The 24,782-nt window shown below is 35.4% G+C and overlaps 1 pseudogene; it reads left to right on the top strand.

Annotated features, from left to right (window-relative positions):
* The first annotated feature begins 13,718 nt into the window (after positions 1–13,718).
* The window catches only part of LOC100630089 (myosin-9-like), a 32,980-nt pseudogene continuing 21,916 nt past the window's right edge, over positions 13,719–24,782 (top strand).

Raw genomic sequence — 24,782 nt, forward strand, 5'->3', positions numbered from 1 at the left:
ATAATGTCTAGAGTAATCCAATTAAAACATAGTCTGATCAAGTCACTCTTCTCAAAATTCATCAACAGCTTCCCTTCTCACTCATGATAAAAGACGAAGTCTAAGCAGTAACCTGGAAGAGCTTGAATGGTTCTCTCACCCTCTTAAGTCTTGAAACTTATTCCCATTTACTTTTTTTAATCATTCTGCTCCAGCCACACAGGCATCCCCTTTAACCTGAGAAACTTTGAGCTTGCATTTTCCACTGCCTGAAATCTCTTCCGTTGATTGTCACATGGTTCTCCCTTGCCTCTTTCAGGCCTATAGTGACATATCATCTTCTGTGTGGTTTTTTGTGACTGTATTCATTTTCTAGAGCTGCCATAGCAAAGTTCCACAAATTGAGTGGCTTAAAAGAACAGAAATGTATTCTTTCACAATTCTGGAGGCTAGAAGCCTTAAATCAAGGAAACAATCAAGGGTTAGTTCCTTCCAAGAGCACAAAGGGAGAATCTCTTCCCTATCCCTCCCTTAGTTTGTGGTGACAGCTAGCAATCCTTGTCATTCTTTGGCTTGTGGATCCATCACTGCAATCTCTGCCTCTATCTTCACATGCTATTTCCCCTGTGCCTCTGTTTCTTTACAAAGCCATATTCCCTCTCTGTCTCTTTTCTTATAAGGTCACTGCCATATTGGATTAAGAGTCCACTCTACTCCTGTAGGACCTCCTTTTAATTAACTACATCTACAACAATGCTATTTCCAAATAAGGTTGTGTTCTGAGGTACTGAAGGTTGGACTTTAACGTATCCTTCTTTTAATGGACACAATTCAACCCATAACACTATTCATCTCATCTAGAATTGAACCTGGCATTCTCTGCTCCTTTTCCTAATTTATTTTTCTCTATGATGTGTATCTCCATCTTACTTCCTATATATTTTAGTAATTTTTTATGTTTGCTATCTATTTCTTCTTATTACCTTTTAAACTCCATGAGGGAAGAAGTTTTGATTTATTTTTCTTCATGTTCTACTCTCAGCGCAAAAGAAAATGGAATGTAGTTGTTGCAGAGTCATGAAAAATATTTGTTTAATTAATTGGTGAATGAAGTTTAAAAGCATTAATGAAGGAATGAATCCCTGGACTATAGAATACTTTATTCTAAGCACTGAAAATATAATGAAAAGCAAGTCACATGCAGTTTTTTCTCTTTCTAACACTGGAATATATTAAGTATAAGTACATAAATATGCACCCTCTTAAGCACAAGTTGACACCATCAATGCTTTTTCACCAACGACGTGAACTATATTCACATAAAATTCAAAATATTCCCACCAAGATGTGCTATTTACTATTCACAGTTAAGAAGACACTACCTTGCATAAAATTTGTGCTTGTAACATAAGTATTTATTAAGTGTTAAACCACAGTTTATATTCATTTCTCTGATGTGTGTATAGTAACATGGATGGGTCGATGCTAATGAAAAATCATTTGGCACTGATACTTCCTCCACAGTCTCCCAAGTCCCATGCCAGTAGTGGAGGAACTAAAACTGAGTAACATTTCATATAATTTTATTTTGACATCATTGTTCATTTTGTTTCGCAAGTTTGCTCTTTCCCAGGCACTTATGATGTTAATGCATTTTTTATTACTGTATATGTTGTAGTCCTGTTGAATTCTGATTAGGATCTGGAACTATATATCACATATGTTTGCTCAGAAGCAAAAAATAAGTTTGAGTTGATGTATTTCATCATTTATCAATGTTATCTGAAAACTCTTCAGAAATGCTCCATTTCATTCCCTATCACTTTTGTTGCTGTGAGAGAGTAAGAGATATTAAAGTTGGACAATGTCTTTTTTAATTAAACCATTATTAAATGTGAAGATAGAAAATTAGAATAAAGAATCATATGTAACTTAACATTGATTAGACATACACTTGTGGATGCCACTTTCAAAGTGATAACAATATCACAGATTTAAATGAAGACTTCCCCTTGGAATATTTTGGCTTTGTTTTTAATCACCTTCCTGGACACAGGTATGAACAATAGAATGTACTTCTTAATATAAATAAGCCAGGTAAAACGTGGCGTAATGAAGGTCGTGCTTTCAGAGGGAGACTTGATCTGAATTCTCTTTCCTTGTTTTACTCTTATGTACTTGGGCATGTCCCTTAACCTTTCTGGAATTTGATTCCCTCATCAATTAAAATGGCAGATTCAACCTTAGTTTAATGCTTATAATATGCCCTTGAGGCTCTGGTTTAGAAATTTCACAGACGTTATATCATTTTATTTCCATAACACGTTGGTGTGGTATACAATATTTATTTCTTTTTATAGACAAATAAATCAAAGAAAGTTCTCAAAGGTAAAGCTGATGGTGGATATGTGAATGCGGAGCTATGAATTTAGCTGTTATTGAGTGCTCATATGTGCCACATTGTGAAATATATATTTTATAATGACTCTTTTGGAAATAAAAATTATATATATTTATACATAAATATACATACGTGTAGCTCTCTCTCTAAATATATATATTATATATATATATATATATTACTTTTATGAGAGTTTTTCATAAATATAGTTTAAAAAGCCAGAGTCTTAAAAAACTTTTGAAGAAAATGACCGGAGATTGCCCCACTCCTTGTCATTCCCAATCTCTGCTTTCCAGAAGCAGTCACTTTCCTTTCTTTTACTGTTTCCTTTGGTGTTTATCTCCGTGTCTCTTAATAATGTGCTTGTATCCTGATTTATTAACTTGTCAGTATTACATGCTATCTATGTTTTCTCTATGGAAAGCAATAATTTATCCTCCTTACACTCTACCAGTCCCCCTACACCTCTACCTGCATCACCCATGCTCACTTCTTTCACAATCTACACAGTTATTTTGAGTTCCTTAATTATTGCATTTATATTCTTATGACTATATAATATTATTCACAGTTGAATTACATAATGCTGTATGATTATATGCTTTGCTTTGCATAGTTTTTGTTTGCCTAGGAATTAGTAATTTCCTCATCGGTTTTATTTAATTTTCTATATACCCATCCTTTTATCTTATTCGTGAACTAACTTTCGGAATTTTAAATCTCTTCTTAGTACATTCATAAAGCTCAGTGATCTCCCATTTTGGGGGGCATATTTCTCAGGGCCTTCCATTCTACTCCTCAAATACGGACTACTTGTTTTTGGGCCACTTGCACAACAGCACTTCTCTATTGTAGAATATCTTTTATTCCTCTGATCTCCAGTCTTTTTCTTTCTTGGCTTCTTCCTTCTTCTGCAGAACAACTTCTAGTAGCTTTTTATGAAAGGGACTGTAGGATCATTGTCCACATAAATGTGCTGTAGTCTATAATCACATCTGATTCTTACTTTGCACGTTAAAATTTTGGTTTTAAAATTTTAGAAATTATTTTAGAAACTCTTTTGGGGAATGGATTAACTGAAAAATAATTACTGTGTAGGCTTTTGAATGTTTTGTTCCTTTGCTTCCAGATTCTAGTGTTGTTTCTAAGAAATCAGATGCCACTCCTGTTCTCAGCCAATTTTATATGAACTTTAATTTTCTTAACAGTTTCTCTCTCTTATTTTTTTTAATATCTTTCTATCACAAAGTTTGATGATGATATGCTTTTTTACAAATCATTTTAATTTGGAAACTCATGCCCTTCAGTTAAGCTAAATGTTATATATTATTTTTATGTTCTAAAGAAATTAGAAATTTCTACTTAATTTTCCTTTTCTGCCATTATAGCTTTCAATATATTTTCCTGACTTTTTAATATATATTTATTGATTCCTTACTTATATATTCCTTTTCTTCTTTTATAGATAGATATATGTCTGCAGTAGAAATCACAGACTGACCAGCAAATCCTTGCTGTTGGCTAAATCCTAGAACAACCCTCCAGTAGGCAGGGGCTGCATGAGCCATGCTGGTTCTCTGGAGGAACATTCTCCAGTACTCACTTTATATAATTTAATGAAAAAAGAACTTTCAGTAAGGAGAACATAGCTGCTAGAGAGAATTTTTTTATTTTCCTGAGGAAGATTCACCCTGAGCTAACATCTGTTACCAGTCTTCCTCTGTTTTTGCTTGAGGAAGATTAGCCCTGAGCTAAGTCTGTGCCAGTCTTCCTCTATTTCGTAGGTGGCATGCCTCCACAGCAGCTGAGAGTGGTGTAGGTCTGTGTCCAGGGTCTGATCCCACAGACCCGTGTGGCCGAGGCTGAGCATGTGGAACTTCAACAACTAGGCCATGGAGCCGGCCCCTACAGAAGATGTTTATTTTTGTTTTTGTGAGGAAGATTGACTCTGAACTAACATCTGTACCAATATTTTTCTATTTTATGTGGGATGCTGCCACAGCGTGGCTTGAGGAGCAGTGCTAAGTCCATGCCCAGGATCTGAACCTGCAAACCCCAGGCTGCTGAAGTGGAGTACACCAACTTGACCACTACGCCACTGGGCTGATCCCTACAGGGGACTGTTTTATTATTTTCAGAGATTGGCACCTGGGCTAACAACTGTTGCCAATCTTATTCTTTATTTTATTCTTCTCCCCAAAGCCCCCCAGTACACAGTTGTATATTCTAGTTGTGAGTGCCTCTGGTTGTGCTATGTGGGACACTGCCTCAACATGGCTTGATAAGCAGTGCCATGTCCCCAGCCAGGATCCAAACCCGTGAAACCCTGGGCCACTGAAGTGGAGTGTAGAAACCCAAACATTTGGCCATGGGGCCAGCCCCTACAGGGGACTTTTTAAAGTCACTTTCTTACAAATAACAGAAGCAGCCTCAAACAAAGTATCTTACTTCATTATGAAGATATGGCCACTTGAAATTCTTGCCTAGCAATATTTCATTATGACAATGAAAAAATCACCACTGAATTTCTCCTTTTTTTTTTTGAGTGGAAGCTTTTTGTGTGATTATCTTCTTCATTTTTACTACTCTTTATTGATTGTGAGTGTGTGCAGGAGATTGTAGTGATATCTATTTGTTTATAAATTGTTAGATTAGTGAGCCATATCAGACCTACTGGAAAATACAGGGCAGAACCCAGAGATCCTGAACGTTAAGCTGGATACCTATGTTGTATGGGATCTTTGAATGGTCCTCTTTGGTGAGGAAGGAGCGCACTTCATGAACGGGAAGGAGGGTGCACTTGAAAATGTGGGGGGCCGGAGGAAGACCACTGCCAATTTAGTGACTGGATTTCCTAGCCTTCCTTTAAGACTCATGTGTTCATGTGACTAAATGACTGTTAAGGAGATGTGAGTGGAGAGATGAGTGCAACTTCTGGATCATTTCGTTTAAAACAAGCCACTTGCCGTATATTTTTGTTTTACTCTTCCTCTGAGTACAAAAATGGATGTGCAAATGAGCTCTTCTATCATATAGATGAAGACAAAACTGTTGGAGGTGGGGGAGAGGAAAGTGAAGGAACCTGGACTTGCACGATTGCAGTAGTAGAACGGCCCTGCCAACCCAACACTCCTTGACTCTGGAATGCTCTGTGAAAGAGAAAGTTGCTGTACTTTTTGGCTCTTTTTGTAATAGCAGTTTAGTCTATACGGTAATTAACAAAATGTAAATACAAAAAACGGTTTGGAAAACAGTGTGCATTTTCTCCTAAAAATGAACCTGCATATAACCTACTAGAACATGAGCACAAGCAGACACATACAATAATATTTGTAGCAGCTTACTCATTTTGGAAAAACTGAAATCAATCCAAATATCTATTATCAATAAAGTCATATACTGGATCACATAAGCATTCTTCAACAGTTGGCCGAATTTCATTCGTACACCTTCTAAAAGGAAGGAAAACAATATAATTTTGGAATATGTGCAGAGATGATATGAAGAGAAGTTTGATAATGTTTATCACCAAAGTCAGAGATGATATGAAGAGAAGTTTGCTAATGTTTATCAACAAAGACAGACTAGACGTGATTAGCAGTAGAGTAGAGAGAAGCATACAATGGCAAAGGGAACATGAAGAGAGATTCTAAGGAGCTACTTTCTGTTACTTTGTCATGTTGAGGTAAAATGAGTGTTTCCCTTTTAACTTCTCTTTAAAGTGAACACATTTTATACTCTCTTTTGTGAATTATTTTACTATAAAAAGAAAAAATAGTTTGAGTTGCATCATTCATAAGATGTGTTATATTTGCACACATATTATACATATCTGTTGCACATGCACACAATATTTGATATAACGTGATATAAGGTGTGTATGAATATAACACATCTATAATATACAGCATTAATTTTACAGTGCCAGTTAGAAAGGATAAAGGACGCCACGAAGGAGCAAACATTAATTGGAAAAGTTCTTAAAAGGCAGTTGCATTACTTAAAAAATTCAATACTCTAGAGCTTCAATGAAGTTTGTATAAAATTAGTTTGAATCTTGCAAAGAGGGCTCCTCCTGTGAGTCGCAGTGGTCTCTCGTGTAACACGGGTAGGAGAGCACCTGAACAAAGAAAAAAGGCACTGTGATTAGAGATTTCTGTTAACCTGGGGAAAAATACAATTATGAAGAACCCTGTTGAAAAGCTTTCCAAAACCCCTTGAAAGCCATAAACCCCCTGGACGTGGCAAGAGGCATTTTGCTTGCCTTCACTTAAAGTGCATGATGGTCAGAATCTGACTCAGAGAGACTTGAGTTTTGTTTGGCTCAGCAGGCAATTCAATTAAAACACAATAATATTTGGTTGGAAAGGGTCTGTTTTTATGCAGCTATGGCCTTCTTTCATTTATGGATATTTAACTGTAGTATTTACTTTTTTTTTTCCTGTCTATTCACAACATACATGATTTTTTGTGTGTTGCATTCCATTGTGTTTTATAAGGTTTCTTTTTCCTAAAGTGGCAGCTTATTTCAATTTACAAGACCGCAGCAAATAAGTTACTCTTTTGTTAACAAAATGGTCTCTTTGCAGTGGCCATTAGGTAACACCAGAAAACTTGAGTGATCAAGTTATTGTATATATTCTGTGGTTTCCTCAAGAGGCAAATTAATAAAGATTTTCTTTCTCATATATTTCCATGCAATATTGTAAAATAAGAACAGGGGCCTAATGGACCTCAGTTCTCTCTACCTATTCATTCTCTCTTGCCATATCTATCATAGGAAATGAGTAAAGGGATTACAAGTAAAATGATGGAAACCTCCAACATTACTAAAAATTAGGGAAGGTTAAAATAAAATGCAGATAAGATGAGTTTGATGGAAGACATGAGTACTAGATTTTTAATTACCCCCTCTGAGAAGCAGTAATATTCCTAGACAATAGAAGGAGAAAAAGCCACAAGAAGTCAAGTACTACTCATTATATAGAGAGTGAGAGGTCCTGGTGAGGCCATTTGGGACACTTTGTGGAAAAAAACCCACTAGTATGCCATTTTACTGCTAGGAGTCAGCCACAATTGAAATGCTAGAAATGGGAAGCCTTGGGGATTAATTAAGGAGTCTACCACAGAGCTGACTCTATCCTACTCCCCACCCCCCTTTCAGGCTACTCTATTATTGATTATTAACGTAAATTCACAGCAATCAGCAGAACATTGCAAATTTTAGAGGAGTATTTCAAGTAAAAAATAATAAGAACAAAGGAAAACCTACTCATCCCATTGATCAGCTAACACCAGGCCACATTGTTTTTTTTCCGACTCAAGGAAGAGTAAATGAACAATAAAATTACAGGCCAAGACTGATGAGAAGAAACCACAGCAAAAAAAAGTAAGAATGTAAAATCTCCTTCAGAGTAATGTCTCCTTAGAGACCCAGAGCAATGTAAAAGAAGACAGAAATCTTTTGCCCAGAAGAATTATTGGTACTACCTTGATCACATAGAGCCTCCAAACATAGGTAGTATCCCCTCTTAGCCCCATTTGAAAGGAAACTCTTTCATATAAATATATTAATTTTAGTTATATCATTCCACTCGTCCTACTTCACGTACTCATTGTGAAGACTTACAAATGTGATAGGAGGAAATTTTCTATATTCTGCTTTGTCCAGGGACTTTGCTTCAATCAACCATAACTCATAAATAGAACTATAACATCACCTGCTTCAGGAAAAATAAAATAAAATGTAATGTACACTGATGGCTAAAACACTTCACAAAACAGACTCTGTATTATATCTTTAACTTAAAATTTATCTATCAGAAACCTAAAGCAAACATCAAACTTAATATTGAAACACAAGAATCACTGTGTCTGGGGGTGTCCTGAGGATCGACATCATCGTGGGGGGAGGGAGGTGAGTAAACTCTATAGGGTGTGTTGGAGGTCCATACGTGATACTAGAGCTCTCTGCCCTAACGTTCATTTCATATCCTCAAGTCACATGAAGTAGCAAATAAGGTTTAAGATTTCACCTTTCCCCTCAGATATGAATGATTAATGAGGTAATGATATAATGCATACCAAACATGATGAGAGAAAGCAGATTATCTGAAGAGCACAGCACCATGAAGACAAAGAACTAAATAACCAAATTTATATACAAGGCAGAAAAGCAATTTAAAAAGCATAATAAACATGCTCAGAAAGGTAAGGGATGAAATTACAAACTTTCAGCAGGAACAAGCATTATGAGATAGGGCCAATTTAAATTATTGTGTATAAAATTTTAATTGCTGAAATAAAGATCTCGATAAATATATTGGATAGAAAACAAATATGGTCAACAGTTAGAATTAATGAACTGGATGATGAGGTAAGGGAAATATCCCAAAATAATTGAGTTAAAAATGTCAGCACAAATTTTATGAGTCACTAAATAAGAGAAAAAATAAATATGAAAATATTTAATGGTGTAATAACTAGAATTTCCAAGAATGAAATATGGAAATGACAAGCAAGATATATAAGGCAAAACAAATGCACACACACAAATGCACAATTAGAAATATTGTTTTTAAATGTAAGAACCTCAAAGAAAACATGACAATTCTAGGAGTACCAGAAGAGGAAAAAAGTTCACCAACAAGAGACAGGAATCACACTGACTTCAAACTCTTCACTCAATGATATTTGAAAGCACTTAAAGATATTAATAGTTTTTCTTTTTTTTTTTAGGTTTTATTTATTTCCTTTTTCTCCCAAAGCCCCCCAGTACAGAGTTGTATGTTCTTCGTTGTGGGTCCTTCTAGTTGTGGCATGTGGGACGCTGCCTCAGCGTGGCCCGATGAGCAGTGCCATGTCTGCTCCCAGGATCCGAACCAACGAAACACTGGGCTGCCTGCAGTGGAGCGCATGAACTTAACCACTTTTAAACCACTGAGCATCACATTTTACATACAGGTAATATCATTTAAATATCTGATAGCCAAATTCAGTAAGTTGTCAGAAATATAAGTTCTCATAGGTTTACTAAGCAACGGCATTCTTTGAAAACACTCACAGCAGAAGTACATCGGCAAGGATAGAAATGACCCTGATTAAAAGAAGAGTAATGCCAAATTGTACTAAAAATAAAGAAACAAAGATCAAGCAATCTCTTGTCTTTATTTCTCCAAAAACAGAAAAATTAGTTATATAAGTATGGATGGAATCCATGTATATATTTTCTTTTATCTTATATATCTGTAAGAGGAAACCTGAAATACTTCTAGAAAATTTTAATATCAGATTAGACATAATTTAAATATAATTTTAAAGCTAAAGACAGAATAAGTAATGAAGAGGTGTTCTATGTATTGATAAAAGACATACTTTGTCAAAAAGAGATGATAACCATATTAGAGCCAAATACCAAAACATTTCTCCAGTATTCCCTTTAAATATTTTTCTCTTGTGCCAAATATTCTAGTCATATTATATCTACGGTCTTTTGATAAGCCCACTGGAAAGTTCAAAGAAACACAAAGGTGAAAAACAGAAATCAGCATCATTATTGGACAAAAGGGCAGTGTAATCAGTGGACCGTATCTTTGAGGTATTCTTGCTGTGGTGAAGACGGTATCAGATAGAAGAAAATAAAAATTAGCCTCTGATCATAACAAGGACAGACCAATGAGAAATGAATTATTTCAATAAAGTCAAGGAAGACACTTATAATGCAAGATCTGTAATTAGGAATACTCACTAATGAAAACTCTCTAAATACCAGAAAAACTAATAAATGCCAACTTATTTACAAACAAAATATCTTTAATGAATACAATATATGCCAGATCCAATCCATCAACCATGAAGATGAGAGAACATTCAGGAAGCCAATCCAGAGGCATTCTGAAAGCCAATCAGCAGGTTATGGAGTGTGTGCCCAAAGGAAGTGCCAGAATCGTGAAAAGAATAGTGAATGTGGCTTTTTTGGAGTGATGTGATACAGGGGTTAAAAGCCATAGAAAAGATAGGAGTTATGCCTTTATAAATCTAGTTTGAAACTACAGTTTGGGAAGTGGCTCTAAAAGAGGTCATATGAATAAGCCAGAGGCAATTATTGAAAGACAAATTGGGTAATAAAAAATATTCTCAAGCATTCACACTTGTGTTATCCCTGAGGTGAGGCGGGGTGACGGGGCTGCTTATATTGAATTTCAGCCAATAATAGAGACTTTTTAGTAAAACAATTGGTATTGAATCTATTTTAATATAAAAATAAGAATCATGATTAAATATAAGAAAATAAATGCTAATCTTGAAAACATAAAAATAACTTAAGTAATAACACCTGGAGAAACAGGCTGGGGGAGTGGAAGTAGGGAAATGTTTAAAGATCTTACATTTGTTATCTTTATTAGTGGATAATAGATCTTGTAATTACTCCAACCTTGTAAGTTAGAAAACTTCGAAGGAATAATTTTAGGATAAACATCTATACTAAAGAAACATTGGAAGGCTAGAAACTTTCTCAATTTTACTTCCTACTGATTCAGATTGATTTCTACTTCAGCAAAATTCAATTAAAGTAACGCTTGGCATACTTTATTAAAATAAGCTATAAGGTCCATTTTTAATTATTTATATGTATATTCCTATTAAAAGTAATTCAACAAAAATTTATTGAATACTACTAGGAGCCTGCATCTTGTATAGGTCCTGAAGACATGGCAGTGAATAAAATGAACAAAAGTCACTGCCTTCACAAAGTTATGTTTAGTTGAAGTGGCAAGGGGCAAAATATGCACCAAAAAAGTTGTACACTTAACAGTATATTAGAAGGCAATGAGTAATTATGGAGAAAAAGCAGGGAGGAAGGAGACTCAGGACAAGGAAAATTGAAAGGAGTTTAAGTACAACAGTTCGGGGAGTCCAGACTGAGCTGTTGGTGCCTGTGCAAAGAAGACAGCCACGATCAAGAGATTTCTGAGTAGTACAAAAAAGTGGGTGCCGGAAGAAGCCACTGGGACTGGAATGGAAGTAAAAGACAGAGAGGGTAAGAATGACATCTGTCAGGGATAAAGGGTTGTGATCATTTAGGGACTTGTAGGCCATTCAAAGCATTTTAGTTTTATATTTTGAGTAAAAGAGGGTGCTACTGGAGAATTTTGAAGAGAAGACTGACATCTACCTATATTTCATCAATCCCTCTGTCTCTATCTCTCTATCTATGCTATATCTATATATGCATGCATCTATATTGATTGACCTTGTTTGAGTCACATCATTACACTATCCCAATCTTTTGGTGGGATTATAGTTTCGTTTGGATTAATATACTTTTACCTGTGGTGAGGGCAGAGTTTACCGTAATCACTAACACTCGGCAGACCCCCATCAAGGAAGTATGAAGGAGGTAAAAATTGCCGTTATTAGGGGAAAAGAGGGGGAGTCTCTAAGGTTCACTGAACAGTCAAAAACAGCTACTATCTATAGAGAAAATAAAGCTGAAACATGGATGGGAGACAGGTAAGAGGACTAAAGCTTAGGTTCCCTCGAGCCTACAGTGGGTCTCTGGCATGGACCACTGACCAGCAGCATTGACATTACTTGAAAACTTGTTAAAAATATAAATTCTCAAACCTGAAAAATTAGTAACTAGGAGTGTAGTGCCTAATCTTCTTCTTCTTCTTCTTCTTCCTTTGCTGAGGAAGATTAGCTCTAAGCTAACATCTGTTGCCCAATCTTCCTCATTTTTGACTTGAGGAAAGTTAGTGCTGAGCTAACATCCATGCCAATCTTCCTCTGCTTTTTATGTGGGTTGCTGCCACAGTTTGGCTGATGAGTGGTGTAAGTCCGTGCCCAAGATCCAAACCTGCTGGAGTGGAACGTGCTTAACTTAACCACTATGCCACAGGGCCAGCCTCTAGTAATCTGTTTTCTAACAAGCCCTTTGGAAGATTCTGACACACACTAAAGTTTGAGAATTAATTGCCTATATAAATAGAGTTCTTGAGGTTAATATGTAACCTTAGTTTACCAAGACTGACATTTTCTATCTGTGATAAATGTTCCAGTAATTAATAAAGTATAATTCAATGATGTGTACTCAGTGCCTCTATACTGAGATAGTAGGGGGAATTGTTCTGGAAAAAGAAAGGGGCTTGTTAGAGATTTTGCGTTCAGATTTCTTCCCCTCTCCTCTAGGGAGATTCTCAAAATCAAAAGCCAAACTACACATGTACACATACACTTAGACATTATGTTATGTTGTGGAATGCCTGGGATTAATAAAACTTTTAAAAATAAAATATTAACTGGGTAATGGTGATATAGGAGGTCACAGAGAGCCCAAATTATAGTTACAGCAATTATTAATGCGTAACAGGGACAGGATGCCCACTGACCACACAGAGCTTAAAAATAACTCACTAATTGATCATAACTATTTCTGACATCCTATTTGGAGGAGAGAAGATGTAAATGGAGCCACTTCAACATCATAGCTTGTCTCCATGAACACTGCTGGGAGCTTCGCATAACATACCAAGGGCTGGCAATCGCCAATGCCTAATTACAGTCATTTACCACACAATGACATTTTGGTCAAGGATGGACTGCAAATATGATGGTGGTCCCATAAGATTGCAATGGAAGTGAAAAATTCCTACTACCTAATGACATCATAGCCATTGTTAATGTCGTAGCACAACACATTACTCATGTGTTGGTGGTGATGCTGGTGTAAACAAACCTACTGTGCTGGTATTCATATAAAAGTATAGCGCAGGACAGTCCTGGTGGCATAGTGGTTGAGTTTGCGTGTTCCACTTTGGCAGCCCGGGGTTTGTGGGTTTGGATCCCAGGAGTGGACCTACACACTGCTCATCAAGCTATGCTATAGCGGCATCCAGTATACAAAGTAGAGGAAGATTGGCACAGATGTTAGCTCAGGGTCAATCTTCCTCACCAGAAGGAAAAAAAAAAGTATGGCACATACAATTATGGGCAGCACAAAATACTTGGTAATGATAATAAATGTCTGTTACAGGTTTATGCATTTACTATACTGTACTTTTTATTATTTTAGAATGTACTCTTTCTACTTAAAAAAAGTTTACTGTAAGACAATATGCCATGTTACACCAGCAGCAGCCTCATACATCTCGTGCTTACTATGTCGCTTGATTGCATTGTTTTCTCTTGTGCTTGATTTAATCCCGTGTTGTTTTGTTCATGATGGCCCATAAGTATAAAAAACATACTGTTAATGTTGCCAGTAAGAGGCCACATCGAAATGAAATGTAAATGAAATTAAAAGTGGTTAAGGACTACAAAGGTGGAAAAATCAATGATGGTTATTGCTAGCCAGTCAGGCATGTCCCATTCCACCATAGCTACAATCTTGAAGAACAAGAACAAAGTGACAGAAGCTGTTAAAGGATCTGCTTCATGGAAGGCAACACGACTAACAAAAATTTCAGAAGGACCTACATCAGACACGGAGAAACTTCTAATGACCTGGATTGAAGACCAGATACAGAAGTGTATCCCTCACAGCACCATGATGATCACTGCCAAAGCAAAAATTTTGTTTGAGATGTTGGAAGAAAAGACTGGACCAGACTATGATGTTGGATTTACTGCTAGCTCTGAGTGGTTTAAATTATTCAAGAATCGTTACTCATTATACAACGTGAAAGTGAGTGGTGAGTCTGTGAGTGCTGATATAAAAGCAGCTGAAGAATTTTTGGAAACTCTAGATAAACTGATTGTGGAGGAAAACTACTTGCCAGAGCAAATATTCAGTGAGGATAAAACCTCCTTAGTTTGGAAACCGATGCTTGACAGGGCTTTCATCCTTAAGGAGGCCAAGTCAATGTCAGATTTCAAGGATTTTAAGACCAGGATAACAGTCTTTCTTGTTATTGTTATTCAAATGTTATTTGAATGATGAAATATTTCTTATTTTCTTTTTGCTTTCCATATAGTCCAACTTTTCTATGGTATGAAAAATTATATTTTGTAACTTTAAGGAATAAATTTTGTTAAGTATTACATGAGTTTTGAGAATTATACAGATACATATATAGCTCAATACATTTTCACAAAGTGAGCATTCTTGTGTAACCACAATATACAATGAGAAATAAAATATTACTGTATCAAAAAAGTTCCACTTCTGCTCTATCCCTGTAGCTGGCCTTGCGAGGGTAACTACCATGTTGACTTCTATCATTTTAGATTAGTTTTTCCTACTTTTTAACTTTATTAAATAGATTCATATGATGCATGCTCTCTTTTGTCTGGTTTCTTTTGCTCAATATATTATTGTGTGTAGTTTTTTTTTTTGTCAGATTTGTTTTGTTTTGTTTCATTTTTTAGTTTGTTCTTATTCATCACTGTATAGATACAGTTGTCTCTCGGTATCCATGGGGGATTGGTTCCAAGACCCCCACAGTTACCAAAATCAGCAGATCGTAAACATAATGCACAACTTGTGGTTGGTTGAATCTGTGGAGATCAAACTTGTGGATTGAGAGAGCCGACTGTATTCACTCTGTAAGAAAGACACAATTTACTCATCCATTCTAATATTGATATACATTTGTACATTTGACTGTTTTTCTCTTACCAATGATGCCATTATGAATATGTATATGCGTGTTTTTTGTACATATATGCTTACATTCCTGTTATATATATATATAAATAAGAGTGGACCTGCAATGTCATAGGGTATACCTCGTTCAGCTTTAATAGACACAACGTGTTTTGGAAAATGGCTATGCACATTTCTAGTCCTACCAGGAAATTGAGAATTTCAATATTTCCGCATCTTAATCAAGATGTAATTTTAATTTTCCTGACTAAAAAGATGTTGAAGAGACTTTTATAGTTTACTTGTATATTTGACCCTCTTTTGTTCCACCTCACATAACCTGGGCCTTTTTACTTCCATCATTGTCATGAAAAACAGATGCTCGATGGATTAATCTGATAACACATTGTTTCAACTGCATCCTGTGTTTTGGTTTCCTGTTATGGACCTAAGATACTGGGGAGATGCCTGCCAGAACCTTCTCAGCCATTCTGACACATGTGCAAGGGGGTTAATACCATAAGGGGCAAGCATTAGCCATAGGGGAACATGAGTCGCTGGATAAAGGTTTCTTTCCTCTCTCACTTAGGCAGACTATGTCAAGGTACAATCTACATGACTTCTCAGAAGGTCCCCTGAGAATTGTTCCCAAATTGGCCATAGCAATAACAGACTCAGTAGCATAGCCTGCTTTTCCTTTTCTGTTTCACACTTTCCAGGACTCTGGTCATATTCTTTTGAATTCCTTCCTAAAGTAAACTACTTGCACAGTCATTGATGTTATGGGAGAGCACAAGCTTAGAGAATTGGTCATTTGGAGATGTGTTCGAGATTTTGTGAGCTTTTATTGTTTCTTTTTTCTTGTTGAGTTGCAGAATGCTTGTGGTAGGCCAAATATAGCCCCTAAAAGATATTCACATTGAATCTGTGGAATGTGTTAATGTTACCTTATTTGGAGAAAAGGGTCTGTGCAGTTGTGCTTAAGTGAAGGACTTTGAGATGAGGAAATAACCCTGCATCTAAATAATCCTGGGTCCTAAATCCAGTGACAAGTGTCCCTGTAAGAGAAAGACAGAGGGAGATGAGAGGCAGACAGAAGAGGAGAAGACACAGAGAAGACAATGTGAAGATAGAGGCAGAGATTGGAGTAATGTGGCCAGAAGACAAGAAATGCCAAGAGCCACCAGGGCTGAAAGAGGCAAGGAATGATTTTCTCATAGACCCCCAAATGGGAGTGGGGCTCTGAAGAGATCTTGATTTTGGAATTCTACCCTCCAGAACTGTGAGACAACACATTTTTGTTCTTCTAAGCCAGTCAGTTTGTGGTCATTTGTTACAGCAGCCCTAGGAAACTAACACAATGCTCTTTATATATTGTGGAGATGAGTTCTTTGATATATGTGTGCTACTATCTTCCAAATCGTATCTTTTGATGAATGGTTGTTCATCATTTTAATGCAATTCTATTATGAATCTTTTATGGTTACTGTGTTTTGTGTCCTACTTAAGAATTCTTTGTCTATCTAAAGGTCTTATTTATTTGGTCCTTTGTTATCTTCTAGAATTTTTATTGTTTCAACTTTAAAATTTAGATATACCAAATATCTCACATTGGTTGTTTTTTGTTTTGTTTGTTGTGTGTGTGTATGTGCTTGTGTGTACGTGTGTTTCTTTTAAAATTTGCCTTTTTTCTTTTCTACTTCGTTTTGTTGTTTATATGTTTTCTTTTATCAAGCATTTCACATTGTTTGCCTGAATTTTTTGTTTTGTTCTGTTTTATTTTACTCTGTCTGGTATTTGTATTACTTCTTGAATCTCTGGCATGGTATTTTAAGTCAGTTTTGAAAAACTTGTGCCAAATCTCTCTTCAATTATTACTTTTTCCTTTCTATTTCTTTCTCTCCTTCAAGAATTCAGGTATGCTGGACTTTCTTTTTGTAAACTGTTTCTCACGTTCTCTTAGGTCACTTTCTGTACTTCCCATTTGGATTATTTACATTTCAGCCCTGTGAAGTTTAAAAATTGGTGAATGCCTTGAAGGGAAAATCAGCACATAAGCTAAACTCTCTTCTCTGAGCTTTCTTATTTATTTGAGATGGTGGCATTTTCATTTCTGTCTGACATGCATGGTGCCTCTCAGTAATTTCATCCAGTTCTTCCAGTTATACCTAGGGGGAGAAATAGTCTGATCCATCATGCTCTAAAGCAGAATCGCTACTTTTTAAATGTGCATTTTTCATTGAAGTATAGCATTGAATACAAACTGCATAATTGTGCTTAGACTTTTCACCAAGTAAATACAGCCACCCCCAGCTCACAGATAAAGAAACAGAGCAGTTTCAGCAATTCAAAATATCCTCTTGTGCCCCCTCCGTCTTACTAGTCACCCAAGAGTCATAAATTTACTTCTAAACCCGTTTTCACTTCTCTCTGTTTTTGATTTGTGGAGAAATAGAATCAGATATTAGAATGGACTTATGAATTCAATATTATATTTGTAAGATTTATCCATATTATTACATATAATTCCAGATCATTGATTCTCAGTCTGATAGTGTATTGCATTATTTAAATGCAGCACAATTTATTATTCATCCCTCTGTTGGTGGACAGTTGGGTTGTTGCTTGTTTTTGCCTATTTGGTATAATGCTGCTATGAAGATCCATGTATGTGTCTTTTTTTATTTTTTGTAACATTGGCACCTGAGCTAAAATTTGTTGCTGTTGCCAATCTTTTCTTTTTTGCTTTTTTTGCTGCTGCTTCTCCCCAAAGCTCCCCAGTACATAGTTGTATATTCTAGCTGTAGGTCCTTCTGGTTGTGCTATGTGGGATGCCACCTCAGCATGGCCTGACAAACAGTGCCACGTCCGCACCCAGGATCTGAACCAGCGAAACCCTGGGCCGCTGAAGAGGAGTGCGTGAACTTAACCACTTGGCCAGCTCTAAATATGTATCTTTTGATGATCAATAGCGTACATTTCTTTTGGTTGTAATCCAGTTACAGGCTGGATTTTGGAGTCATAAAATACAGTAATATTTAGATTTAATAGTTAGCAGTACCACCCGAGAGTTTTCTAGCGATTTTACCATTTCTTGCCAGCTAAGTGTTAGAATTACACAATTTTACAAGCATACTTCTCATCTTTGCCAACATTTGCCTTTCTTAGTCAGTTTATTATTTGCCATTCTGGTATGTGTCTAGTGGTATCTCTTTGTGATTGAATTTGCATTTCTTGAAGAGTAATGAAAACAAATACATATTCATAGATTGATTTGCAACTTGGATTCATATTTTTTTGACTGTTATTTAAGTGTTTTGTTTCTTTTTCTATTAAATTGTCTATCTTTTTATTACTGTCTTCTAGAAGCTCGTTATATAGTCTTTGTGGGTTTTTTTTTTTGAGGAAGATTAGCCCTGAGCTAACATCTGCTGCCAATCCTCCTCTTCTTGCTGAGGAAGACTGGCCCTGAGCTAACATCCGTGCCCATCTTCCTCTACTTTATATGTGGGACGCCTACAACAGCATGGCTTGCCAAGCGGTGCCATGTCCACACCTGGGATCTGAACCAGCAAATACCGGACCGCAGAAGCAGAATATGCACACTTAACTGCTGTGCCACTGGGCCGGCCCTCTTGATATATTCTAGATAGCAGTACTCTTTTGAATATGTGTGATACAAATATCTTCTCCCTATCTCTGGATTAATCATCATTATTTAATAGTATCTTTAGATTAGTATAAATTTTTAGGTAATATTATTATTTCTTTACATTTTTCTTCTTTCAAGTTTATTATCGCCAACAATTAATACTCCCAGAATCAATGTTTGTATATTTGTGATGGGGGGAAAGGAGATTAACTTTTTTTTTGTATTGATATACAGTTGGACTAGAATAATTTATTGAACAAAATTTTTCTTTATTGCACTGTAGTAATACCATTGTCATAAATTAGGAGACCGTATGCATTGGTCTATTTCCAGGCCCTTTATTCTGTTCCAATAACTTATTTTTTTGTTATTGTATCGCTTCTCTTTATTAATTGCTATAACTTCATAAAAAGTCTTGATTTCTGATAGAATGAGTGATCTAAGTTTGTTCTTATTATATATTGCCTTAAATATCTTAGCCCCTTGTTATTATGGAATAAGTTTTTAAATCAACTTTTCAATTTGTACAAGAATATTCTTCTGGGGTTTTGATTGTGACCTCATTGATTCTATGGATAAATTTGGAGAGTATTGAATGTTTATAATATTGAGGCTTCTGATCTTTGAACATGGTATACATAGGTCTCCTTTTATTTAGCCCTATTTAATTTGTCTCAAAAATTTTTTGTAATTTTTAGTATAGAAGAATAGCTCATATTTAGTTATACTGTCAGCCCACCATATCTGCAGGTTGCATATCCAGAGAGTCAACCAACAGCAAATAGAAAAGCCTACAATGGTTGCATCTGTACTGAACATGGACAGACTTTCTTTTCTTGTCATTATTCCCTAAGCAATACAGGATAACAACTATTTACACTGTGTTAGGGATTATAAGTAATCTAGAGATGATTTAAACTATATGAGAGGATGTGTGCAGGTTACGTGCAAATACTATGCCACTTTATATATGGGATTTGAGCATCTGCAGATTTTGGTATCCTCAGGGAGTCCTGGAACCAATCGCCCACAGATACTGAGAGGCAAATGCATATATTTCCAATTATTTGGTATTTTTGATGATATCGTAGATGATATCACCTTTATAATGTTACTTTTTAGCTTTTGTAGATTTATTACAGTGCAATCGATTTTTGGATATTGACCTTGTAACTAGTTGCCTTTCTAAACACATAGTAATATTCATTTTTTGTCTATAAGTACTTTTGGAATTTTCTCTGTACCATTCATGTTCCATTCATCTATGTCAAAAGAAAGAATTTATTATAGGTGGTTGTTTAAATGATTACAGACAAACTGAAAAGTTGAAGAGAAGACAGTAGGATAGTAATTGCAAAAAGTATCAAAAGTATGTAGTACAGTGGGAACAAAGGAAAGAGACTGGATTATTTGAATATAAGTTATTTTAAATAATTGTAGCTTTGTGGATTATTATATGCACTTTTGTTAGTTCGTTAATCTTTTTGTTTTCTTGCTTCTTTTTACTACATTTGCTTTTAATTAATGTTTCTAACTTCCTGAGCTATTTACTTATACTATTAATTTATTATCTACTTTTCTAATTTATAATTTTCTAATATTTATATTACAGAGTTTTACTGTTTCTCTAAGCACAACTTTAGCTTGAATTCCTGATGTTTTGACATTTAGTGTTTTCATTATTGTTCAGTTAAAAACATTTCTCATTTTGACTGTTTTTATTTCTTAATTTCTAAAGCCTGGTAGATTTTCTAAGTTATTAATTTTAATAAGGTTTTCTAATTTACTAATTTTAATTAATTTTTAAAATTTCCTTCCATTGTGGCTACAGGAGATCATCTACATTATTTCAGTTCTTGGAAATTTGTTGAGGTAATTAAACTTGGGAAACACAACGTGAAATTTCAAAGAATATATAGTCTGTGGCTTCTGTTTTTCAGAACTGCTCTACCCTTGCTAGTTTTTTTCCTGCTTCTTTTTTCAGTTACTGAAAGAGATATGTTTAATTTTCCACTATAATTGGTGATTTGACTATTTTATTATGTCTTATTTTGCTTTATATCTTTTGAGGTTATGCTAACAGCTCCGTACTCATTCAAAACTGTTATTTTTTTCCCAGTTGATTTGATTAATCATTTTCTGAAGTTCCTCATTCTCTCTAGCATTATTTCATAAAGTATACTTTCACTGGTGATGAATTGCTCCAATCCTATTTTCTCTTTTCTGCAAATTTTTCCTGTTTTCTTGAACAAATCAATCAATTATTTTAAGGTCTTTGACTACCAAATCTAATATTTAGGTCACTCATGTGTCTATTACTATTTTTGGTTTAATTTTTTAAAACTTGATTTTGAATGATATTTTCCTTTCTCTTGATATATTTAGTAATTTTTTTTTGAATTCTGAACACCTAATAAACTTAAGAGCCTGGTCTTGCTCCGGAGAGGTTCAGCCTTTCCTCTGCTACACGGCAGAGTGTGGGGATAATAAGTGTAATTCAATTACAGACTGAGCTGAATTGAGTGTGGTTTGCAGTTTTTCTAAATCTCTGGTCACCTAAATTGTAGCTCCGCAGGGATTAAAAGCTGACGTCCTGGTTTTGTTGTGTTTGCCATGCTCCTGGAAAATACCAGTCTATAATCCTTGTCTCTGTGGCACGCTGAGACTGCCAACAATAAAGCTTTTCTTTTCAAAAGCAGTCTGCTGCTTTTTCTGTTACCCGGAAGTAGACTTTTGCTAGCCAGACTAAAGCCCAGATACCTACCCTCTTGCTCTGTGCCCATAATTGTCAAATGTACTCAGGGAAGATATAGCTGTGGTCTCCTTGTGTTGCTGTAATTCTCCACTCTCCACAATCTCAGGTTCTAATACTTGATGCTTCAACGTTACTGTATGGTTTTTCTCAAATTTTATGGCTTTTTAAATTGTTCTAATATGGCCTCTCCTTCGTAACTATCGGTGAAAGCCCTCTTTCCAGGATTTTTTTCATGTTACCAAAGTTTAAGTATTTTAAAAAATATTACTTGATCCCAGATTTGATACTAAGATTATAAAAAGTGAAATATTGTTTCCCTACTATAAATTAGCGATGAAGCTCATTTGCAGTGACAGAAATTACTTTTCTCTGATTCTGCCTCCATATTGAAATATATGAACCTTATCACAGACAGACCTAGATTCAGTATCAATTGCAAGTGATTAAAATAGTTTATACATAATGGAAATATATCGGCTCACATATGTATGGTGCTGGAAATCATCTGCTTCTTACCTGGCTAGATGCAGTGGATCATTGTTGTTAGCATTCTGTATTTCTCCAGCCACTTCCTGTCTTTACTTCACTGTGTTTCTCTTTTAATACTAATATTATTTTTCTTCCTTTAGCTGGCTTATTATTTTTACTAAGTAAAGATAGCTACAATACTTCCAAGGAGTATTAGCCTTAAAGCTTTTGATCCCAAAAGAAGGACAGCACTGTATGCCTCCATTAAACAAATCTTATAGAATAAAACTGTTTCTGTCTAGGTTATAGGGAAATTGGTGCCATGTTTAGTCATTCTTTGGCCTTCCACTCTTTTGAGTATGTGGTTGTCATAACGATGTGATTAGAGCTTCAATGATTTATGACAGCATGAGTAAAGTATCACATGAGCTAGGGTAGAGGATGTTACTCATTTGAAAGAGTATTAAGCAGGTAAATAAAAGAGATGGTTACTGCATCTGTTCAGAACTCTTTGTTACTTACAACCATTTAATGTAGTTTTATCTCTGATAATTATGTTCAAACTACTTTGCATAATCTGCAAAACTTTTTTCCGTTTAACTTTAAACCTTGTTTTCTGTGTTTCTTCCTATTGGAAGAGGACGTGGCTGATGGTGGACCTTTGAGCTAGACCCAGACAGTTGGAGGTTCCTCACACCCTCAACTGTCCTTTGAACGCACAATCTGCCCACCATTCCCTAAGTGGGAGCCTTTTTCAAGGACGCAGCCTTGAGAGAGCAGTGTGTTATTAGGTGGTATATGTGGCTGAACCCAGTTGAGGCCTCTATCTAAACTTTTAAGATTCTGGCTGGTGGGTGTAGAAATCTGCTCATCTTGTGGCCACCAGAGAAAAACTTCGTATGACTTAAAATTAAATACAAAATGGAGATCAGATTTGAGAATTCCCTGAGCAGACAAAACCATTTAAGCCATGGAAGCAAAACTGAATCTAGCTTATTTCATGAACATAAGCAACACTTAGCTTATTTCTTGTAAAAGTCTCTGACAATCATAAAAGAAACTTGAGTTATCTTCCTAAAAATGGTATGAGATAATCACATTTAACTATGCCCTGCAGTCTGGAAAGTCCCATTGTAATAAACAGTCATTACAGAGGGTAAAAATTCCTCATTTTTGCTTTATAAACCATCCTGTAACTTCATGCTTCTGAGTTTCATATCAGTCTTTCAATTTGGAATCTCCCAATTTGCGAACTGTTGTTATATGCATGATAAATTCTTGGTATATACTGTTTATTGATTTGGTGGTTTTAATTTTGCTATTTCTGGATTGTCGACATATATAACTTCCCTTGCTCATCAAATTTACCACCTGTCAATCTGGAGTGGACTGCCTCTTTCTTCGACCTCTCGTTGCCCTCCGTGTACAGGGACCAGTTTCAGATTCCCCTAGGAAGCTCCCGAGTTTGTGAAGCAACACTTCCACACATAGTATTTGATCTCTCATAATCACCCCACTTGTGCTTTCTCAGATGTCTCAGGCTTCAATAAGCCTATGAATCTGAGCAAGTTCTAGAACTCCTAATAGCTTTGTTCACATAAAAAACTCAAACATCTACTCATTTGTGAAATCCTTTCTTAGCTAACTAAAGAAATTTAAGTATTTTTCCAGTTCATTGTAAATATTTGAGTATTTGTGTGTATGTATGTGCTTCCCATTAACTCATTTTTTTTCTGCTAAGGAAAAAATCCAGTTCTTCATCTGATATGAAGTTTTTGTACATCCCACTTGATAACAATGAGCTAAGATGGCCCTAATTTCTAAAAGATATTTCCTGGACTTTCCTAATCATGTAAATGACTGAAGTTTTCTGTCTCTCTAAATTAATACGTTGTCAGATGACCCTGTTCTCCAAAAGTCAGTGTTACTTTGCTGAATTCTTCATGTCTATGGTTACAGGAAGGAAATTTTGAATTGTTTTAATGAGAAACATCATTCAGTACTTATTTTGAAGCTGAAAAAGGATTTTTGTGTAGCATAATGCCATTTCTTACATGTTAAAAATTGCTTTCTTGAGAATGGAATGTTATTCTGACTTAATCTTAAAGCATTATTCATTTATGGTTTTGCAATGTACTCCGAGATTTACAATGTTAAAGTTAGTCTCTTTTATCTTGTGTTTTCTTTAGTAGTGTATGAAGACACCTAGTGATATTCTCTATTATTTTTATCTTAAATTATTTGTTCATCATATATAATATCCATGCATTGCTAAAATGTTTCTTCTGCCTGTGTATATATTTTAGAGGGCCCAAACTTATAGCATATGTATTACATCATTATCTAAGGCCTAAATCCTTTTCTGGCCATTGAAAGAGTCTCAGCAGATACCAGTATCTCACGTGAATAGTAAGGGAGAAGATGCCTTGGAGGAAAACATTGTGAAATGTGGTCACTGGTATAGTGGAAGAATGCCATTTTCTATTAAAATAATAGTAGGTATCACAGTGATTAAAGGCGGCTATGTCTGTGAGGCCATACTAAAACTTCTAGAGCCCATTTTGGAGTTTAGTTAAAAATATCTGTCCCTAATGGTGACAATATGATAAACAGCACGTCACTAATAAAATATCCTATGATTCTCTTACAAAGGGTCATAGCTACTGTTTTCCTCACATAACTAAGAAAAAAAAATAGAAAAACCAAGGAGCACACATGGAATTTCACAGTGAGAGTTGCAAAGAAAAAGAATTGCTATATGGATATATAATATTCATTTATAAATATTTTATAAGAGAAGGAATTAGAGAAAGGTAGGGGAAGAAAAGACAGATTTATCATTCAGATATTTGAAGACCTACTTAGACATTCAAAATTACAAAGAGAAAAAAATAGGAGACAGATGATCTAGTGAAGAAATATCCTGAGACATAATAATCTA

Source organism: Equus caballus, chromosome 5 (assembly GCF_041296265.1).
Source record: "Equus caballus isolate H_3958 breed thoroughbred chromosome 5, TB-T2T, whole genome shotgun sequence".
Lineage (NCBI taxonomy): Eukaryota > Metazoa > Chordata > Mammalia > Perissodactyla > Equidae > Equus > Equus caballus.